Genomic DNA, 7,008 nt, shown 5'->3' on the forward strand with positions numbered 1-7,008 from the left:
ATAGTCACTGGCATTGGGACCAGTTTGGTCTCTGTGGTAGGTGCAGGGTTGTGGGGTATGGAAAACCTGGTAAAACCACATCTTGTAAGGCCGGGCGGTGGTGGCGCACGCCTTTAATCCCAGCACTCAGGAGGCAGAGGCAGGCGGATCTCTGTGAGTTCGAGACCAGCCTGGTCTACAAGAGCTAGTTCCAGGACAGGCTCCAAAACCACAGAGAAACCCTGTCTCGAAAAACCAAAAAAAAAAAAAAAAAAAAAAACCCAACAAAACACATCTTGTAAAAGAGAACCCCAAACATAGCACTTAGAAAGTATAGAGGGGGTGTTAGGGTTTGGGAGAGCTGGACAAGGAAGCCCTGTCTGGAGAAAGAGGACACTCTCATATGGTCACCAAGTCTGAGACTTCACAAGGGTGACCCTCAAGGGACACCGCTTTTGGATCCATCATCTAACGGTGGAGAAACTGTGGCTCAGAGAGAAAGGGCTTTGGCTTAGGTCACGGGGTGAGCGGTAGAACCGGGCAGGTGCTTGCTGCTACACCTGAACATGGTGCTGGTGACTTCTTCAGAGAGAGGCCATGGTGCCCATGGTCAGGGTGGTAGGAGCTAAGGGAATGATGGCTTACAAGTCTCAGTGTGGCATCAGAGACAGTGACCACCAGGAGGGAGGGAGAGAAAGACAGAGGCTATGATCACAGAGCACCTGGGACTTAGACACTACAACCATCCCCATTTCCCAAGGGAATGGAATAATTGATTTTGGGGTGTTGGAGGGTTGGGGGAATCAAGACGGCCCCCATCCTTGGGTACTCCTTTCCATATCGGATGCCCAGAGAAACATCTTCAGTGATGTGCATGCACTTGGCACCTAGGGGTACTAGACAAAGGGTAGCCTCTCTCCATAGACCCTGCTAGAAAAGAGGCAGAGGAGGGGAGCTGCATATGGTAATCCTCTCAACAGTGCTTTAAAAAGTATTATTTCCCATATCTCACAGGGGAGCAGACAGGCCCCAGCCCCTGTCTGGAGTCAGCCCGCCTCTCCTGGTTTCAGGCCGCTTCTTTAGGGCCGGGCCAGTGTCTTTTAGACTCAACTTCTGCTTCCCACTCCCCAGGGACCTCCATGCATTTGCATAAAAGGGTGGGTCGGGGAGCCAGTCGCCCAAGTGGCTCCAGAACACGGGAGTCCCTTTCTTAGAGCTGTGAGGTCTAGGACCACTGTAGGATGCATCCAGGCAGGCATCTGTTTTACACCGAGACTACCCTGTTTTCATAGGCCTGTGCCCCAGTAGCGAGCCAGGACCCTTTCTGGGTCATACTTTGAAGTCAGTGTAGTGACTGAGGGAGTGGCTCAGTGGTGGAGTTCTTGTCTACATTGCCCAGGGCGCTGGGTCCAATGTCCAGGACCACACAGGACAACCTCCGAGTCAGCAGTCTTCTTCGAGGCTGCTTCCTGTTGGCGAATGTCACTGTCCTTTGTTGGGGGCCTCTTCCTTCTCTTGTCTCCTGGTTACTGGATGTACCATGGAGGCACAACTTCAAGTGAAGACCACTAGAATTTCTTCAGTAAAGCTGTCTGGTAGAAAAGGCAAGGACCTAAAGCCCTGCGGGCAATACTTCCAGTCTGGTTAAGTGTGCGCATAGACACGGACGGATCAGTGCAGAAGGGCGCAGATAGAAGCACCACAGCCTCAGAGGGAAGAGGCTTGCACTGTGGGATTGATTGAGCAAGTTGCTTAACTTCTCTGGGCCCGAATGCCTGCTAAGGATCCTTCTTGGACAAACATAGATTATAAACACTGTGATATCTGTGATACCAAGTTTCATAATTCCTAATTTTTTGTTTCTGTTTGTTTGTTCATTTGCTTTTGCTTGTTTATTTTAGGGCAGGGTCTCACTATGTGAGACTCACTTTGTAGGCCAGAATAGGCTTGGACTCCACTTGCCTCTGCTTCCCTTATGCTGGGATTAAAGGCGTCTGCCATTATGCCAGCCTTAGACTCTTCTTTGATTGGAGTAAAGCATATAAACCATGGCCTCTTTCTAACCACAGCCCCGAACCTGAGGCAGGCTGGTTGGCTGCAGTCACAAGTCTTATACTGTAAAAGCATCTCCCCGTTGTTTAAAGTCAAACCCTGCAGATGCACAGGCGGGCCCTCTGAACTGGAGAGCAGGCCCAGGTCATCAGATGTTCCCTCTGCTCATTTTACCAACCCAGAGACCCAGAATTAAAGGAAAGAGGCCCTCAAAATCCAGGAGAGTGCAGGACAGACCTACCATGTCCCATCCCTGCCTGTGATGGCTTCTCTGCATGAAAGACATCCGGCGGGAGGGACAAAGGATTCCAGAAAAGCAGGGCCGTCGGGGCCACCTTACCGCGTGCAAACAGAGGCCCCAAGAGTTTGAGTAGCGGTTTCAGCTTGACACACATCTTCGAATATCACTCTGGGCGCTTGGTTTGCATTTCCTGAAACCTCCAGGTGAGCAACTGTGAAACAGCGCTAAAGAGAATCAGGTCAAGGCTGAATGCCCACGGAGGTTTCCTTGTGCCTCACTCAGCAAGTTCAGCTCTGACCCCTACAGAGCGTGGACTCTGAACAGCAGCGGCATTCTCTGCGTTCCGTGACCATTCCGCACAACAAACTCACCTGTGCGTTTGTGCTTAGCTGTCCGGGATTAGCTCTGTGTTTGCATGAAGATCAAAATGCTCGGTCGCCTTCGATGGCTGTCTTATCTGGGAAGGCATTCCCGCCTGGAATTTCCTGGGCTATTTTTTTTTTTTTAATCTCTTGGAAAGTTGGAGCATGTGAGGGCAGGGGTGGAGGGGTGGGATGCTTTCACTCTTATTGTTCTGTCCCCCACCAAACAGCAATTGTCAATCATTCTTCACTCGCCTGTTGTTTTCTCTGGAGAGTTGGGATCTTACAGTGGTCATAGCTTTCTTGCTTGACCTAACCCAAATCCTGCCTTGCTTAGAATATGGCTTTGGTTCTGCCTTCATGTTTTTTTCTTTTGAATTATGATTGACATGCATAGAAAGGTTCATACACACAGCACTCATATGGGGTATGATTTGTGGGGTCAGTTCTTGCCTTCCACCATGGATCTTGAGGATCGGGCTCAGACCCAACAGTTAGCTAGCAAATGTCTTTACTCACTGAACCAAGCCACTGGCACAGTACACATATATTGCTGCTTCAGTTGTATCTTCAAGTTCATAGCTACTGGGTCTGGGCTTTTCCAAGGGTAGGCATAGGTTAGGGAGGAGGTAGACATGCCATACGGCCCGTACGGCATGGCAGTAGCACGATCCGTCACTTCTGCTCCAGTCGTTGGGAAAACACTGGCAGGTGCATGGTACCTGGGCTCTCAGTGGTGCCCTGTAGGGAAAAGGGAGCCTTACTGAATGGGCTAGACTTAATCATTACACTGCTGACACCAATGAAAAACAAGGAATGCATGGCAACAGCGCAGGACCCACAATGAGTGGAAAGAAGGACAGATTCTGAGTAAGAGCTGGGGGCAGAGGCTGGGGAGGCAGTGTGGCGTGAACCGCAGCCTCGCCTGCAGCAGCCATCTTCATGGTTAAAGGTTGCAAATGGCCCCGGCTATTTCAAAACCCCAGCAGGAGAGCAGAAGTGTGCTCCCAGAGGGTGAGCAGAACTCAAGGCAGCCTGGAGAACAAACACGTCTTTCCTCCAAATAGGAAGCCAGCTGTTTACTTATGCTTATGGGATGCTATAAAAAGGCTGTATGCGAGGAGTCATGGCTCCTGAGCTTTGGACTGACCCCTAGATAGGTTTCCACAGGACGAAGAATGCTAGGCTCTTGGGTTGAGTGCTGGCCTGATGAATCAAGTGGAAGTGGCCCAGCAAATGCCATGAAGACAGCTTTCTTAGCAGGTGATAAGGATAGCTGGGGGCCTGTCAAACTACAAAATCACCAGTCTGAAGCAGCCCAGGCAAAGTAGAGGCCATTATAATCTGGTTTCAGAATTCATTTTGATTCTTAATTCTGAATTTTGTGATGTGTTAAAAATTGGACGTGGGGCCGGGCAGTGGTAGCTCACGCCTTTAATCCCAGCACTTGGGAGGCAGAGGCAGGCAGATCTTTGTGAGTTCGAGGCCAGCCTGGTCTACAAGAGCTAGTTCCAGGACAGGCTCCAAAGCGACAGAGAAACCCTGTCTTGAAAAAAAAAATTGGACGCGGGGACTGGAGAGATGGCTCGCTGGTTAGGAGCACTGTGCTTTTCCAGAGAACCCTGGTTCAGTTCCTGCACCCACACGGCGCCTCACAAAGGTCTGTAACTCCAGTTCGAGGAGATCCAATGCCCTCCTGTGGCCTCTGAGGTCAACGACATGCACTTGGCGCACAGACATACATGTAGGCAAAATATTATGAAATAAAAAATAAAATAAAAATAAGTTGGGTGGTGATAGCACACACCTTTAATCCCAGCACTCAGGAGGCAGAGGCAGGCGGACCTCTGTGAGTTCAGGGGCAATCTGGTCTACAAATTGAGTTCCAGAGCAGCCAGGGATGTTACATACAAAAACTCTGTCTCAGGAAACAAAACAAAATGGGGGCGGGTGGGGATGGGGGAAGCAGGGGCAGCCAAGATGGTTCAGTGGGTAAAGGCGCTTGTTGCTCAGCTGACAACCTGAGTTCAATCCCTGGGCCCTACAAGGTGGAAGAAGGGAACTGACTCCTCTGGGTTCTCACTGGACCTATACCTGCTCCTCCCCAGAGAATACTAAATAAGATAGAATCTGAAAACCTTAGACAAGCAGAACAGGAGCGTGGACAGGATCCTCAAGTCAATGACACTGGGTGGAACCAGGCCATGTGACCTGCCTAGGGATGTGGAGCCCGCTGGCCTAAGGGCCCAGGTTGGGAGTTTAAAGTGAGAGCAGCCAGCACAGATCTTGTTTAGCAACACGGAGGAGGTGTGAGTAGAGAGGAGGCTTAACCAGGATTGTGCATTGCGCTGAAGGGAAAGGGGAGAGGGACCCGAAAGTTGTGATCTGACCTCCATGTGTGTCAAACATCATACAGAGGGAGGGAGGAAGGAAGGGAGGGAGGGAAGGAGGGAGGAAGGGAGGGAGGAAGGAGGGGATCATGGTCTTTAAAAGTAACCTTTATTCTTTTTGAAAGTTACATTTGTTGTGTGTGTGTGTGTGTGTGTGTGTGTGTGCACCCTCATGTCACAAGTCTTGTGTGGAGGTCAGAGGACAATTTGCGGGAGTCGTTTCTCTCCTTCAGCTGGGTCAACGGGCTGGGTGGCAAGTGCCTTTACCCACTGAGCCATGTGGACAACCCCGACCTCTTTTCTTTTTAAATGAAAACCAACCTTGCATTCCAGTCCTTGCGTGGCTGATTCTCAGCCAGAGGAGAGGCCGGTCCTGCTTCCCCTTGGTTCTCCATCCTCTGTCTAAGATGAGATCCCTTATCATCTTACAGGGAGAGAGATGGCCTGTGTGGATATGTCCAGATGAGTGCTACAGAGATCCCCACCCCCCACCCCGCCGCGCACCGCCACCGCTGAAGTCCATGTCCCCACAGCGGACACAGTGGACACATCCCTGATGTCAAGAACCTGAAGAGAAACACTCCAGGACAGCTGGTCTCTGCTGTGCTTGCCTTAGATTGCAGGTTTTGATCTTGCAGCAAGAAAAGTGTAAAAAGGACTCCTCGGCTGGCTGAGGAGGAGCGAAGACATCAGACTGGGAGTGAGCCCTGGATTCTAACCCAACCAGGGTCACTAATCGTCCCTCTCCGTCCTCAGTTTCCTCACCTTGTGTCCTGGGTAGATGCAAACTCACTCAATTAAAAAAATACTTATTTTATTTTATGTTTATGTGAGCCTGTGCCTGAGTGTATGTAGGTAAATCACATGTGTGCGAGAGTCTGCAGATGTCAGAAGAGGCATAGGATCCCTGGAATTGGAGTTAAAGATGACTGTGAGCCACCATGTTGGTGCTGGGAACCAAACCTGGGTCCTCTGTAGCAACAGTAAATGCTCTTAACCACCGCAGAACTCGCTAGCCTCTCACCTTTTTTTATAACCAATTTTTTAAAAAAAATTACATGTATAGGATTAGAGAGATAGCTCAGCAGTTAAGAGAACTGGCTATTCTTCCAGAGGTCCTGAGTTTAATTCCCAGTACCCACATGGTTGCTCACAACCATCTGTAATGAGATCTGGCGCCCTCTTCTGGCTTAGAGGCATACAGGGAGAACACTGTATACATAACAAATAAATAAATCTTTAAACAAATTACTTGTGTAAACTGTGGGGAAGGGAGGAGATGCCATGGTGTGTGTGGATGTCCAAGAACAACTTGCACAAATTCTGTCTTTTCCCATATGGGTATCAGGGATTGAACTCATATCATCAGGCTTGACTGCAAGCTCCTTTTCCTGCTGAGCCATTTTGTTGACCCCCCCCCCCCCACACACACACACTTGATCTGGCCTCCACCATCTCCTGAACTGGTGGCCTCCTTTTGTCCTTCTCTAGCTTGCCCGGCCTGTTTCAGACTCAGAATGGGCACAGCCCTGACAACGTTACGGGTTTACAGGCCCCGAAATGTAAATACAAGGCCAGGACGCTGACAGTGATCACAGACAAACACCTGGCTCTTGGACAAGGAGGCCCTTTGGGACTGCAGGAGGAAGGGAAAGCGCTGGCAGTAGAAACGCCTGTCCCCGAGTGTGAAACCAGGACGGCAAGGATCGCAGACCAGACCGTGAACCCCACAGGTGCCGGAATAATGAACAGCGCTTGCCAGGACGCTGTGTTTGCACGGCAGGTGGGCAAAGCATTGGAAAACAGCACAAGATCTCCGGTGAGGGGCTCGGCCTTTCCGAAGCCCTTAGGCATTTGTTGCTGGGATGAAATGTGCTAGCGTTCTAGCAACTCTTGCATCCCTTCCCATCCATCCCTTCCCATCCGTCCCTTCCCATCCATCCCTTCCCATCCATCTCTTCCCATCCATCCCTTCCCATCCATC

Source organism: Microtus ochrogaster, chromosome 7 (genome assembly GCF_000317375.1).
Source record: "Microtus ochrogaster isolate Prairie Vole_2 chromosome 7, MicOch1.0, whole genome shotgun sequence".
In the NCBI taxonomy this organism is placed as follows: Eukaryota; Metazoa; Chordata; class Mammalia; order Rodentia; family Cricetidae; genus Microtus; species Microtus ochrogaster.